This window comes from Miscanthus floridulus, chromosome 10 (assembly GCF_019320115.1).
Source record: "Miscanthus floridulus cultivar M001 chromosome 10, ASM1932011v1, whole genome shotgun sequence".
In the NCBI taxonomy this organism is placed as follows: Eukaryota; Viridiplantae; Streptophyta; class Magnoliopsida; order Poales; family Poaceae; genus Miscanthus; species Miscanthus floridulus.
In genome coordinates, this window is record NC_089589.1 from 67,208,944 (window position 1) to 67,225,980 (window position 17,037).

Sequence of the window (17,037 nt, forward strand, 5' to 3'; positions counted from 1 at the left end):
CAAGGTGTCCTACGAGTCAATTTGTACCCTTGCAAATCGGAAGCAATTTGAAAGGTGTCAAATAACAGATTTCAAATTGTGATTTGTAGATATTGACTGACATTAGAAATGAAGCCCCTAATGTCAAAAGTAGTTCCACAAAGATAGTTTTGATATAGTGCAAGTCAACCCAACTTACTGAGCAACTGCACCATGAAGGAGAATCATACTCAAAAATGCATGGTAGTGAACTATTTCCCTAGTTTGAGGAAATACTTGCAACTTTTATTGTACTCTAGGCCTCTCTATCCATCATCCTTGGCAATGTTTTTCAATGCTGCCTTGTCATTTGGTACCTTCCATGTGTTTTTACCCAAGAGGTTGCCTCAGATAAAACTTAGATAACTATGGCCGCTTGGATATGAGGATTCCCTTAAATAATGATCATCGAAAACACTGAGTCAACAGAGTCAGCTATCACATTCACCACTCACTCAATGGACTCAGGTAATACAATGTTGTTATTAGAGAAAGAGCACTGCATACATGGAACATTATATAGCTTTCCATCAGTTGACATCTGAGTGATTGCACCACTACAACCAGTTTGGATATTGGTTAACTAGCTTCTCATACCCTCAAAGGATGTTTACCCCTGTCTACGATCACATCCTTTATGGAAAGTTGTGCTCAAGCCACTTTAGTAGAGAACTACTTTTCAAACCTTGGGAACAAATATAGCACCGTTGCAAGGAATATCCATCAACAGACTACGGTCTAGTGCAAAGTCCATATGGTCTATGCTATATCCACATGGGAAGTAGATGTTACAAGTATTTAGTCTACACTTGTATCGCTCTTCGTACATCGAGGACGAAGTACGCAATACTGTGCTGTCTTGGAATCCTCCCAAAGTAACAATGCTTCATAGAAGACAGTGAAGGAAATTCTTCAGACAAAACTTACTATGAAGAGCAAGTATTAGAGAGTGTCTAGACCAAATTAGCCTGTCTGATACTTCGAAGTTAAGTAGCCTAAGGCTATCACAGATATTGGAAACTAGTAACATGTCTCTCTTCCATAAAAGTCTTTCGTCCTGAATCTCAGGACGAGATTCCTTTAAGGGGGGAGGGCTGTAACACCCCTGGTGTTTGTTACCAGTTGAGCTCAACCATGACATGTTAAGTGGTGATGGAGATGTTAGGTCAAACATATGAAAATGAGCCACCACTTAAACTTGGACCATGCACCATTGCTTACATGCTGCCCTTTCTAAAAAGTGTGCTTGAGTAATGCTGGATGTACTTGTTTCATGCGTCTCGCATCAATATCCATCTATATTGATCCATGGAAAAGTTTCGTGAAGTTTGGAATCAAGAAGTCACATAAAATGACAAGTTATATTCTTGCCTGAATTGTTTTATGAAGTGAATGGAATTCTAGATCATCAACCAAACCATGAAAACTTGCCCAAATGACTCTAATTGAACTCTACAACAAAAGTCATGAAGGGTTCGTGTTGAGTGGAGGAACAAGAAAATACCTCAATTGGTCTGAAACTCAGATTTAAGCTTTACCGTGATGCTACTGTGACCTATGTTGACCAATCACTTACATTGCTTGCATGGAGTTGTACCTTAAATAAAAGTTGAAGTTTGAGTAGAGTAGAACAAACTTTGTTTTTGGACCAAGAGCCAGATCAACTTGGAACTAAGGCGAATCGAGGTTCAAACATTGAACCGACTAGCTGTTTTTGGTACTTAGAATTTTTCTGAGTCTGGAATTCATCGTCAACTCGTCGTCGACATTGGCATTCCACGTTCTCCAAATTTCGTTAAGAAACTTGACTTGACCCCAAAATAAAAGTTGGAGCTAAGTTCATGGAAAAGAGCATGTAAAAAGATGGTACCAGTTTGACCTTGTTTTCACCATCAATTTGAATGTTTGCTTGTCGCTGTCAATACGCTAACACTACCAGTTTGTGGCTTAATTACCCGCTGATGAAAAGCTCTAATGACCATGGTATCTAAATGAAAAATGAAGATCAGTTCATGACCTTCAAACTTCATTATAGGCCCAAAGTCCAATTCGCACCCGAGACGGCCCAAATCGGCTCCCCACCATGTCCACTCCGGCGCCCACCACCTGCTTGACCGAATGCCGACGTGGCAGCAGTGCATGGACGCCCCGCGCCCCGCCATTGCCGACGCGTTCCCTGCTGCGTGTCTCATGCTCCTACCTCCTCCTCATGTCGGTGTGGTGGAAGATGGCTGGGCCACTACAGGTCGCCGCGGCCCAGTGACGAAGCCCTACACTAGTGCGCACGGTCCCACATGTGCTACTGCCACCGCTCCCCGCCGTTGGCGCCGCCTCAGCCGACCGGAGCCGCGAGCCGGCTGCTTCCTATGCTGCCATCGTGAGGAAGAAGACGAAGGACCACGCATGAGAATAGGGGGTGAAGTGAGGAATCCGTGACTCAGTTGAACAGTACCAAAAAGGATCTTTTTGTTCATGTTTAATTTCTAAAAACTACAGGGTCCCTGATGCAAGATTTACATTGCTTTTCTTTGGATTTTTGCAGATTTGGATGATCATCTTTGAAAATTCGTAGTAATTAGTAGAAAAATCATAAAATAGTAAATGATGACTTTTTGGAATCCTTGTGAAATTATATATGCAATAGATTTATAATATGGCATGCTTTAGTTTAATTATATTGCTGTAAAAATAGATTTATGCAGTTAGGTTTTTGATACTAGTTGTGTCTTGTCTTTTTCATAACTGCAGTTGTTTTGCTCAAATAATTGTGAAATTCTTGTGGCGTGCTACTGAGGTTATTATTGATGACCTGGTAAAAATTTCAATATTTTAGGCTTGATAGTTTAAGATCTATAAAGATAACAAATTACATGTATTGCTTTGCTCCTATTCTGAATAGTCCTGTATGTTTGAATTAATTGCCTTAGTTAAGTTATGAATCATGACTTTATGATAAGACATGAGTTGTAGTACTTTTAGTAAGCTTTTAAAAAAGCTAAATATCATGATTTTTGATTAAGTAGATCTTGAGTTATACTTGCTTAAATCTCTGTGGCTATTTCTGCCCAAACCCAGAGAGGGTTTCCTTGTTCTTACTGTGGGGCCTTCTTAATAGTAGAATTAGCTTTAGGTGTTTACAACAAAGTTGTTTAGAATTCAGCTAAGATTTCTAAAAAGTCTAGAACCATATTTATTGGACATGTATAACTCCATTTATAGCTGTTCAAATTGAACATGTCAGTTGTAGATAACTCACTTAAACATCTTGTGTTAAATTTTCATGGCATTTGGCCAAATATTTTGTGAGTTATGACTGTTCTAAGTTGGTCTTCAGAAATTGTAAGTTCTCTGGAATTTCTAGGACCAGATTTGATAAATATGACTGTTAGACCCTTTTAACTTGGGAATCATGCTGGGATGATTAAATATGGATTGTAGACAATTTCATAATATTTCCATATTGTATTGTTGCATGTATTTTGGATTAGTACAACTCCAGTTATAAGCTTGTGAAGTTGCATGGCAGAATCTGTCCAAGTTGGACAGAGGTGCTCAATTGTGCTTGATTGACCTTGTTAAAGGTGGAATAACCATGTGAAGATAATAAACATGTTTTAGATAATTTAATAAGATTTCTATAAAGCTAAGGTTCATGCTTGTTTGATGTCTGTAACTCTAGTTATGCCATTTTAAAACTACTACTACTTTTCTGTCCTAGTTCGGTGTAGATCCAAAACATTGGCATGTTTGACCTAGTTAGCTTTGGAATAAGCTTTTGGTGATAATAACAATGTTGTAGGAAATTTCGTTATCTTTCCAGAAAGTCTAGGGTCACCCTTGTTGGATGCTTATATATCTAGTTATGGATAAAACAAGTGACTGTTGTGCTGCTGTCTAGATTTCTATGCATGTGCTAGGTGATTGCCTTAGCTTGCTCTTGTTTTGGCTAAACATGCTGGTTAGTTCTTGATTAATGCATGTGTGCAATGTCTGAACTTAAGTTCACTTGTGTGCTATGCCTAATATGTTTACTATCCCTTTTATAATAGGTTGTGTGATGTTTAGTTAAATAACTCTAGGTGCCTATGTCTTGCATGGTTTTATGTTTGCCTTGAATGCTATTATGTGATGCATCTCATATTACCATTCTTCATATTCATGCACTTGCATCATGCATCTCAATTAGGTACGCTAGATGAACCACATGCCGGATGGGATGTTGGAACCGAACCCAAAGATGGTGCATGGTGAACCTATCCCAAAGATGGAAGGACTTAGCGTGTGTCGTCTAACAAACACTAACCTAGTGTTGGATTCTAGGCAAGCCCCGGAGCATTCTATGTCTCCCATATTTTTACAAATATCTTGAGTATCTTTTATTGTTGATGATGCATTAAGTATAGGAATTGGTTGGAACCAATTGTTGCATTATATCCCTACCCTGTCCAGATAAAATCCTATGAATCCTAGTTAAGTGTAGGATCGAATGATGCTTAGCTATGCTTAGACCGGTAGAAGTCGGGTGATTTCCTATCACCTACGAGATGTAGGATGAGCTCTGGTCATGGATGGCTATATTTGCTATCGTGGAAAAGATCCATGTGTTAATAATGAAAAGAGACCGGACAAGATGACGTTAGTGCAGCAACAAGGCATGGAGATCTTGGGTGTGAATCTATCCCCGTTTGTTTTGTTTAAGGACCAATACGCTGTACGTCCTCATGTCATGTTGAACGCAGCCTAATACTTAGCTGGCCGGATAAGTCGTTCCGACCACGAAGCCTAGTAGCTCGACTCAGGCCAGGAACGCGAGCAGTGGCGCGCATTCTGGAGGTAGTAAGGATGTGCGGAAAGCCATTGGCGTAAGGCCAAGGTGGGTTAGAGTCCCGATCACCCTTGGCAGAGTGGTTCTCTAAGAATGCCGATCTGTTCGGACTCGCGACTCCTAAGTTGTGCCAAAGGTGACTTGATTGTGACCCTAATGGAGGAAGCAGGGTTTGTGTTAGGAATACCCCTCCAGCTAAATAGAAATCGATTCCAATCGCCGTATCTCCCGGATAGTGAGAACTTGACTGAGCAGCGGCAACGTAGATTCACTAAATTTAAAGATATAGTTAAATGATGATGATGATGATGATAATGATAATGAGCCATGAAATACCTGATATGGTTATTATTGTTTGCAACTTAATCAAGTTATTGATTAGTATAGGTGCTAATATAGATGGTAGGAAATAGCTAAAAGTCACTGCTAGTACAGGTTAATAATGCTAATGATTACTCAAGCTTTTATGCAAAGAGATTGTCTAGCAAGATCCACTGATAAAGCCTTGCATAATCCTTGGTGTCACTTTATTTCTGGTTTACGACAGGGTAAGTCTAGCTGAGTACATTCGAGTACTCAGGGTTTATCCCACCATGTTGCAGGTGAAGTTCTCGGCCTATTGAAGATGATGGCTAACCGCCTGTGGGCTCGTTGATTCTATATTTACTTCTCATATTTATGCTTTTGTCTGAGGATGTCACTTATGCTAGCAATATATTTGGAACTTATATTAATGTAATCATTTGAAAGCTATGTTGTTTTCACTAAGCGGTTTTGAAACCCAAACTTGTACTATTATTTGTGAACCCATTTGTAATATTATTTTCGCTGCAACTCTGCGTATGTGATGTGTATTTGCTTAATCACATGATCTTGGTTGTGATGTTGATTTACCGAGGTCTTTCAGGACACTCGGCGGACTACCGAGTTTATATAAGTGAAAGTATGCGCGTGTCAATGTGTTAGCGGGGACAGCCGTACTTGATTATGTATAAATTGGGCGGTTCTGTTACAATGGCGACCATGATGATGCTCCCTATCTTCATGATCAGCACACCGGCGATGATATCGGCGCCGCCCAAACAGCCCATCATTTGCTAAGGGATTTTCATTATCATTAGATCCCTCTTCATGATCAAAATCATCAAATTCTTCATCAAAACGCACATGGCGGTCATGACCATGCCCATGAGCTCGTCCTCCATCCCAGCCATGATGACTAGTCCACCTACCACGACCACGACCATCTCTAAAATGGTCATGTCCCGCATTATAATTTTCACCACCAGATTCATCATATTGATCGCGTGGAGCTCTTCGTCCATCTATAGGCATGCGTGCATCGAGCATCCTCTCCATGGCCTCCAAGAGTGAGTCTACCATTTGGCGCAACTCAGCCCATGCAACAGGGGTTTCTTCTTCTCCATGATGACCACCATGAATACTCGAATTGGATCCTGACATGTTAGCACTTATTCAAGGAAAAGTGGAATAGGTAAATTTGTGGAATCACACAACCTCACCTCTTACCTACCAATGCTCTTGCTTGTTCTCAAGGATAGTGAGTGTGCTAGTGTAGCAGCTCAATGGAAGTGATTGAGAGGTCGCAAGGATTACGAGTCGAACGTCTCGGTTTTAGATTTTGGTGGAGCTATAGGTGGCTAATCAAGGGAGGCTACTGTACTACAAACCAAGTGGTTTGATGTGTTCAAAAGATATGAAGTTGCTGCTATTGATATTGCCACCAACTTGAATTTGTAAACTAAAATTTGCAGTTATACAACCTGTAGCATAGCCCCTATTTTCAATTCTTTCACTTCTCTTTTTTTAATCTTTCTTTCTTCTTTCTTCACTCTTTTTTTATATTTTTTTAATACTAACAGGGGTGTGGATAACAAATGAAACACAACGCAAAATATATGAAGATGGTGACTAGCAACTTGATGAACACAACAACATAAAGATAGCAGTACCGCCAAAAGGCTATAGGATTTTTTTGTGGCTTTTTCAGTGGACTTTAGGAGATGAACCAAAAAAGTAACAAATGGTGGATAAATGAAAGGTAAATATGTGTATGATGGTGAGACCTATGGTGACAATGAAAGCTTTGATACCAGGTGATAAGGAATGTCCTTGAGGGTGGCCCAATCTTCATGACTGTAGGTTGAAGAATCAAAGATAACTTGCTGCGAACAGCGGGTTAACTAGCTTTATACCTGTCCAAGGTTGGATGCCACCAAGCGATAGGGAGAGAGGCACCAAAACCGTGAAGACTTTGACTTGATCTCTGAGCGACTGCAAATCCACAATCTGGAGCTAATCCACACACAGCCATACTAGGAACCGTAGAGCATGAACTAGGGGAACCCAGAGGGATCACTTCACAGGTCCAAGAAGAACAAGGAAGAACAAAAGGTTTGTGCAAGGCACTCGGCAGCTCGGCTGCAATATGAGGGGTTTATCAATTCATCAAAAGATCCCTAAAAGCTTAGAGGTAGGGGATATTTATACTAGGAACAACCCTCCTAGTTGGATGTGAAAACGAATGGAGTTTCTAAAGAAAGGCTATGTGAAAGGTCACCGCGAGATGGATTCCCGAAGTGGTCTTCTTGTAACTGTTGGCCTCCAGATCAGTGTCCACTAAACTAATCATAACTCCTTATTGGGAAGTCCAAATGATGAACCGTTTGTTGGGTGTGAAAGTAGACTCGAAGAGCTTTCCAGCCATGTGTAGCATGCACCATGAAACTTTGTAGATTGGTACAGTTTTGCATGGGTAGTTGTACCAAATTCTGCCCCTGGCAGACTATTGTCCTTCTGTGTCACATTTTCCTGGGTCCGGTCGTCCGTCCGTGTTACTTTTCTGATGGAGCTATTTTGTAGCACCGTGTCTTGATCCTTCGGCCATGTGCCTTCCATGTCTTCATGTGTAAACGTAAGCATCATCAAGATAGGACATTTAGATAGTATAACATTCTTAGAAGTGTTAAAATCATAATCAGTTAGGAATGAATTCACCTACTCGTATACTTTCTTGGCATGGCTTCTTATAAGTGTCCCTTGATTTGCATCCTTTGGACTAGAGCTAGCGTGCACGGCTGGGATGGCCTCATCAACGATGCTTATAAAGAGGTAATGATGTTTCATGACATTTTTAGTTAAATGCCAATATGAAAAGTGCAATTGAAACCTGAGACCCCTCAATTATTATTTCAAAGAAAGATGCGGCGTCACGCTTCAATTCGAGAGAAGTTCGGTTTTATTTTTATATTTCATTTGAACTTCACTTGAGTTATGCGATGTCGTCCTACAAAGAGGGATCAAAATTATATTACCTATAGGTATCCTAAGTGCTCAATTGATCAATTATATATTTCCTAGACACCCCACATATATTTTCTTGATCAATTCTCAACAGAGAACTCTCAACCAACAATTTTCTTTTCTCAACAAGAAATTTTGGTGTGGGGGTGCCTCCCTCGTCCAACAACAGTGAGACCTCAACCAATAATTTATCTATCTCAATAAGAAATTACGGTGTGGGGCGCCTCCCTCCCTCCAACAGTGAGACCTCAACCAGCAATTTTGTTTTCTGACCAAAAAATTCTTGTTCAGCTCAGATCTACTCCATCCCAACAGTCACACACCGTGGCTGAGTGTTTAAGGGAGTTGCACGCCCCCTTCCTTGGTTCTCTCTCGCTCATTCTTTCTCTGTGAAACACTTAGAAGCTCTTGCTCTCTCTCTCTCAAACTCCCACACTCTCTCACTCTTGCTCAAATGCCCATCTTTGTGAGTGAGATTGAAGTGAGTTCTTCATGGATTTTGACTCCGGGAGTAAGATCCTTCTTTTGAGCACTTGTGGCACCCGCCGGTAATTTGATTTTTGCTCTATTACTCTTGGGTTCTTGGAGCCCTAGCCAGCTAGGTGTTGCCTGGTGATGCCCGTGACTTGTACTTGTGAGGGCGCTCGAGAAATCTGTATTACCCTTTTGATTCTAGTGGAAATCCTGGCTTGACCTTTGTGGTCGCTTGGGAAGAGGGGAGTTGAAAGAGATTCTAAGGACCTTTGTGGTCGCCTCAACAATGGGGACTTAGGGACAACTTTGTTGGACATCTTGTTACTCTTGGTGATTGTCATCACCTAGCTAGCTTGGAGTTAATGGAATCTTTGAGCTGCTATTGGTGATTATTGTAGGCTCTAATCAAGCTTCGTAAGGGGCTCTTGTGCTCGTCCCTATGGGAGATCACTAAGAGCAACTCAAGTGGAATGCTTATGGCTAGTTGGAGTGCACCACTTGATTGGTTCTTGTGGCACAGGTCTAGCTTGGGATGCTAGTTAGTGTGTGAATCATCATTTGGGGACTCGCCACAACGTGGACGTAAGTTGCCAGCAAGCAACTGAACCATGGGGACAAATCTTGTGTTTCATCTCTTGCCCTTAATGGTTTGCACACTACACACTTGCTATTTGGATTCTTATCTCGTGCTAGCTTGTTTGTGTAGTAGTTGCCTGTCTAGCTTGCTAGAATAGAGTAGCTTAGTTGTTTTAGTAACTAGTTGTTAGTTGCTTTGTTTGTAGGTCTCTAGTGTATCTAGTGTTCCTAGTAGCTCATGTGTGGTGTTGTGATGTAGAACAGAAATCAGAGCTACTAGAATTGAGTAGGGGCTTGCATTAGGTGAAATTAGAGCTAGTGAAAAGTAATTGCTATTTGGGTCATAATTTGTACTAATCAACTTTAAACTAGTCTTGTGAGTTTGTAAGAATTTTTTATAGGCTATTCACCCACCCTCTAGCCATGTCACCGTTAGTTTCAAGGTTGAAGGACCAGAAACAGAGACCAGAGGGGGTGAATGGGAGCCTCAAATTTCTATTAAAATATTCGCCCGTTGTCCCAAAATCAGGCCCCAAAAGCAAGCGCACGCAAGGGCGAGATAACTACAGCCCAACACAAAGCTAGGTCGCTGGTGATGACCAAGAGGCATAGCGGAAGAAACAAGAACCAACAGAAAACATGAGCATGAAAGAACAAGTGAAAATAGCCAGCACTGCACAGTTGCAGTCAGTCTGAGCCTCAACCGCGGACCGTCTGCACTTGGAACCCGGCACAGTCTGCTGTCCAACCTCGGACAGTCCGGCGTTCAAAACTTAGAAAAATGATTGACGAAAAATAGTTCTGGACACAGCTCCCGCAGCAGCGGCGGACTTGTCTGCGCTTGGCTGGCGGACTGTCCGCGCCTGGACTGAAGCCGAGCAGGAAGTGAACAGCGGACTATCCGTGGAAAGATCACGGACTATCTGGTGTTCAAAACTCTGAAAAATGAACTGACTAAAATAGTTCTAGACACACTTTAGCAGCAACCTCGGACTGTGTGTGGGTAGGCATAGACTGTCCGGCGCCCAAAGCAGTGAAACATGACCAAAAGAAGACCTTCTGCTCACAACTTGAATAGTAAGAACAGTCTAGTGCATGGGTCAGGGGCAGACTAGTCCACGGGTCACGAAATCAGCACAAGCAGAGTCGCCAAAAAATCGATCAGAGGGACGAAAAATCTAATTTACCACCAAATCTCAACCAACTACCACTAAATTTGAACCAAAGAGTCACAAGGTAGTGAGTGAGCTACTCTTAAGAGATCATCGCCCAATTTGAAGCCAATCAGCGGGAAATTGGATGACCGTGAAAAACGCTGGTTTTCTCCCCAAAAGTTTGAATCGCCCAGATCTACGGACTCGTGAGGAATTGGATGAAATCCTTTGGTCAAAGGAATCAACTCACATTCTTGTCCATCTCAGATAAAAAAGAACAAATCAAAACACTCTGAAAACAAAGAATTGAGTCAAGAAAGAAAGGGGAAAAAACAAGAATGCGAAGAACACGAACACGAATCACAAAAGTACCTCACAAATCAAATCCCAGAGGGCACGAGGAGGTTAGGGCCTCCATACCCAACCAAAATCATAGGTTCAATTACACTGGAACACTAGTTCATTGATGGACCTCTTGAGAAGAATCTAGAGAGGGGAAAAACCTAGAAAGGGAGGTGGAAGAATGAGATGGCAAGAGGTGTGGGCGATTGGGGCACCCTCATCCTATTTAACAGGGCTATTACACAATCTAAGTTTTGCCCTGAGATATTTTAAGCCGAACCACTTGACCAAAGGGCGTAATGGTCCATCTCTTTTTTCGTCGATCGGATAGCCACGCTTCCTGCACAGATTTGCTTCGCCTCAATGCAACCTCTGTGATTCCACCACGTGCTGCCCCGTTCCTCCTCAGAGCCTCCGGTCAGGTTTTGAGGCCAAACTCTTGAAACCGTCACCCGATGGTTTTGAGGCTCAACCCACAAAAGCGCTGTGAGTAGCGTAGTCCATACGCGTCTCCCGCCACTTGACATGTGTCACCGCTGTCCTCGACCGCTCGGCCACCAAGTCTTCTAGAGAACCGCTCGACCACCGTCTTGACTCGGTCAACACGGTCACTCCACCATGTACACTTGTGCTTGTCGATGTCTCCAGATGTCAGCCACCGTGGCTGGTCACCTGGCCTCCTTGTCCCTCAGTCCAAGCCTCATGTTCGTCCTTCACTGCTCCTGATCCATCGGCACGGCACGTCCCTACTTGACCTTTGCCTCGCCGTCAACCACCACCTCTGAGCTCCACACCTACGCACCATAAGCCAAGAGACATGTTGCACAACCCAACACACGCCATGGTTAGTTCACAAACTCAACCCAACACATGAACCACGTTGACAATCACTCATCAAAATCCAAACCACAAGGGCACATATCAACCTTGTACTCTCAATCTCCGCCTTGATGAGTGCATTGTCAACTCCAACAAATGATAGTAGAGAGAAAGCACAAAAGAAGAAGAAGAGAAAACAAAGAACTCACTCAAATGACCAAAAGCCAAAGAAAAGCCAAAACAGTGTCATTTGAAATGAGCAAAACTTGGTCCCAAAAGACATGGGCAATGGCTCGATGTAACCAAGTAAAACACTGCTAGCCCTCAAGAAGAGACAATGGGCTCAACACTACTAGCAAAGCTCAAAACGCCTAAAAACTGCTAGACCCTTGAGAAGAGGCAAAGGCTCAAAACATATAGCAAAAAGCAAAACATAGCTAGCCCTCAAGAAGAGGAAATGGGATCAACACCACTAGCAAAGCTCAAAATACCTGAAAACCACTAGACCCTCTAGAAGAGGCAAAGGCTCAGCACATCTAGCAAAAGCAACTCAAAGTGAAAGTCCCCCTACAGCTCCCCCTAAACAAATGCAATCTCCCAAATGATTGCATGCACTCAACAAGATCTCCTTGGATATTTCTTAAAGCTCTCCCCCTTGTTGACACATGCACTTATCAAGCACAGAAAAAACTATCACTCCCCCTCAAAATATTCTATGAATGCAAAGGGATGCAAAAATGTAGAAGCTTCAGGAGTATAGCAATCAAATTGAAAAGATGCTCTAACTGGTGCTGTTATGTGTGTAGCAACATATACAAGTGCTAGCTAATGCTCCAACTGATCATGTGAAGCAAAATATGACACTTAAGCAATTTTGATCAAGTTTAAGCAATTCAAGAAGGGGTTCACCACTGAAAGTAGCACATAGCAGGTATAAGCAGGAAATCAACCTAGTGCTAACAAGTGTATAAAGGTGAACTACCCTAAGCAGCGGTCACACATCATGTCAACGATGAACCTAAGACTTGTGTTTTTATCAAATTTTAACTTTATCAGAGTTTGCAGCTTACCACAAGACTTAGTCAAAACATGTGTGTGCGAGAGGTTATCAGTACTGTCAGGCCTAACTTAACAGCTGTTTTCACCAAAATTTGGAAAGAAGAACGCGGGAACTCGAGGCTTCTAAGATTGTGTCTTCAAGGAATCGATCAGATGTGAATCAATATCAGCTGGTTTAGATGCAGTATCAGAATCGGCTATTTTATAAATGACATCAGCAGACGGCGTCAGTGGACTACGTTTAGATGGTGTCAGGGGAAAATATGTCAGACTCTACAAATAAGGAAAATATTAGAGTCTAAGTTATTTTTAAGTTAGGAATGTTTTCTTTTATTCCAAAAATTGTAATGAGTTGTATTTGAGTAGGATTCATGTTTAGGCTATGGATATAAATATTGGACCCTGCTTATTGTACAAGGACACGAACAATCAATCAACACAATCTTTCTGGCTTTCACCATCGTATTAGGAGTAGGAGTACTATAGATCTCAGTGAGTTTTTCAGCAAACAAGGCTGCGTCGACTGATCAATCTCCAGCTTGCTTATGAGTACCGTCACGATTTGTATTATGCTTATAAAACTGCATCAACTGATTGATCTTTTATGAGCTATAATATAAGTTAGTTATCATTTCATATTGTTGTTTGTAAGGCTGCATCTGTTGATTGATCTCTTACGAATCATAATATAGATCAAAGTTATCGGTTTTGTATTAAATAACTTGTTGTTTAGTACAATATCACCAGTTATCGAATCGACTAAGATTAGTAAGATTTTCCTTACTGTTTCTTGTTGATTTATCGGTTATTAATCTTATTATAATTAGTGTTTTATTAATTATAATAAATTATCCAATTGAGATAGAGATAGACCGGCCTCAAATTATCTTAATTAGTCGTCCTTTAATCTGGTCATGCTTTAAATCTTATAATTGATGGCTTAATTCTGTTAGATCGGCTGTTTTATCTCTATCTCAATCAAATATAGTATGCTTTCAAAGACATGTTCAAATCTTGAATAAACTCACTAGTTAATGAGATCTAATCTAATGACAGTACTATAGCTGCATCGACCCGGTCGAACCTCACTGGTAAGACTTTAGATTAGAAATTATCGATTAGTGGTTTTGTTCATGATCAAGACATGTACTATGTTTATTTGCTATGCATACAATCAGCTATTTTAGCCGATTTGCTTGTGATTTCACGCATATAACATGATTTCATGAACCTATCAATATATAGATGGATTTATAGATTCTTTGGCTTTAGTCTGATGTCATTATCATAGCTGTATTGATCGGATTGAACCTCACTGTTGATAATAACCGATTAGATTCAGGGTGTTTGTAGATTTATTTGTACTAGACAGTCGATTTATTCGTATGTTATATCCTTTTTTGTTAAACTTATTGGCTCAACGCTTTACACTGATTATGTCCATCTAGCTAATGATATTTTCTTATAATACTTATATTTGGGTGTATTATATTTGTTTTTTGTCTAGATTAATCAAACATAATAAAATCATTGTGACCCATGAGTATCGGTTATCTTGAATTCATACCATTATCATTGATATTAGCTGATAATCTTTAGTTTAGTGATCCTTGCTTTTATTGATATGTTGGATATCGACTATTTAGTCGATAGCCTTATCGAATCGGCTATTTAGCCGCATATTTGGAACTGTCTGGAGCAACACCAATATGTTTCGTCTTAAATTACTGATAAGATTTTCTCTACTTGTCAATTGTAGGTCAAATTGACTGGCACATCGTTGGGTTTTCAGAATCGACTGGTCCTATGTTGAAGCCAAGCATATCTCCAATATCATTCCGTTCAGATCATCTGGCTTGCTGTGTGTTGGTCACATTGCCACATTTTTATGCCAACACACTTTTTGGCACGCCTGATGGGACCACAATTGTCATGGCAGCTCACAACAATAGGGATATTCTTATGGTGCCTTATGAAGACTTATCTGATGAGGATATGGATGTCATTGGTAAGGCTATAGAGGAGTTTCAGAACAAGTGCTTGTTGTCCTACACCAAGACGCGACAATAAAGTTATTCAGAAATATCCACTACCAAAAGTTTTGATACATGGACAGTCATATATAGATGAAGCTGATGATAGACGTTTCTTTGTAGAAGTTGTCAACAAATCTATTCATGATGCCATGTTGAATCATAATACAACTTTTTTGAACGCGTTCCATAATACCATGAACGATGTGTTTTATGGATATCCAATTGATCAGGTTGGACCAGCTTATTATAACATTCCACATCCGTTGACTCAGGGGACCAATCAAGCTGGTACTAGCCATCAAGAAGCAGCACTAGGCTAGCAATGACGATGCCTAGGCAATTCAGAGCTCATCTGAGCAAGTTCAGGGTGCTACTACTAATCAAATACAATATAATCCTGGATCATCAGTGCAGCATGTGTAATAGCCGACAGGGCAAGTTCAAAATCAAATAGTTAATTTTAGCACATCAAGCCAAGTACCGCCGTCCACTCAAAAAATAGCACCATCAATTTAAAGGATTCCTAGAGATACAGATCCTAATATTTACAATCAGAGACTCCAAGCAACAAATCAGCAAAGGACTCAACAGATAGAGATTCCATAAGGATATCATTATGGCACAGATTATAATACCCTCCATATGATTCTAAATCTAGGGTATCAAGGTACTCAAAGTTTTAATCCGTAGATGGGTCAGCAATTACAAAGAAATCCAAATTCAAATACTGATGAGTTGTTACTCAGAGTAACTGAAATGATAAAAAATCAATTCGGTTTGAAACCAAAAGGGCACACCTTTTAGTACCAACATCCATATCCAGAGTTGTATGATTTGATTGCTCTTTCTACAAACTATAGGCTTCCAAAATTTGCTAAGTTCACTAGTCAAGATAGCACAAGTACAATAGAACATGTCAGTCGATATCTTACTCAGTTGGGTGAAGCCTAGGTTGAAGAAGCTCACCGAGTCCGTTTCTTCTCTTTGTCCCTATTAGGACCTAGCTTTCACTTGGTTTTCATCATACCAGTTAATTCTATTGCCAATTGGAGTGACCTTGAGAAGAAATTTCATATATATTTTTATACTAGGACAGGAGAAAAGAAAATCATAGATTTGACAACCATAAGGCAAAGAACTAATGAATCAGGTGCTGAGTTTCTTCAAAGGTTCTGAGAAATAAGAAATTTGTGCTTTTCATTGAATCTGACTGATGATCAGCTAGCTGCTTTGGCTATTCAAGGAATGTTGTCAACATGGAGAGAAAAACTGCTTGGGCAAGAGTTTGACAATTTAGGTCAGTTGGCTCAATGGGTGACAACACTTAATAGCCAATTCTAGAATATGCGTAGAGATAACCAATTCTAGAAGAATGCCTCAATTATTGAAGCATATAATCCATATTTAGTTGATGATGATGGTGAAGATGATGAAGAAGAGGAAATTGCTGTAGCTGAATGGAATTAGGGTAAAAAGATAGTGATGGTTCCAAATCCTTGGGGAAAAGGAGTTGAAGAAAGTTATGATTTTGACGTCACAAAATCAGACAAGCTTTTTGATTTCTTGCTTGAGAAGGGACAGATCAAATTGCCTGTCAATCATGTTATATTACCTCTCGATCAGTTGAAGAATAAGAAGTTCTGCAAATTTCATAACACTACTTCTCATTCTACTAATGAGTGCAGAATTTTCCGACAACATATCCAGAGGGCTATTCAACAAGGGAAGCTTAAATTTGACACACCTCGAAAATAAAAGTTGATGATAATCCTTTCCCAAAGGATTAGAATATGGTTGATGCTAAGTTACTCAAAGGGAAGACTAAGGTTCTGACATCAACTAGGGCAAAAGAAACTAGAACACTTGATCCAGCGATGTAAATATCGGCTGATGAATATAGAGAAATTAAAAGGCGTCATGACCAACAGAAGAGCCAATATGAGCGGGGAGAGACATCAAGAGATGGGGCGATGAGGCTACGTGTTACATCTTGAATTATGTTGAATAAATGGCAATGACAAAAGGAAAAGGATTATCAGCACTAGTTAGAAGAGAAAGAATATCAGCGTCAACAAGAAGAGAGGTATGAAAGAGAACAAGCTAAATCACATTGGAATTATCCTTTCTTTAGACATTACTGAAATGAAGGTTTGAAATTAGTCTACTAGAAATAATTGCTCAGAGTGTAGTGAACAATATTGGAAGTTTAGGCAATCTCAAGCCAACCGCCGGTCTATCCATGCTCGAATTGAGTATCAACATGATAATATGGATCAGCGGTTAAAAATAGAAGTGTTGATGATTAGCTTGGGAAGCGAGTTATTGATTAAAATTAGGCTGATTATGAAGAAGAAGATGATGTGGAAGAGTATGTTTGGCAGGAAGGACAGTGGTGTCCATAGGGGCTTAA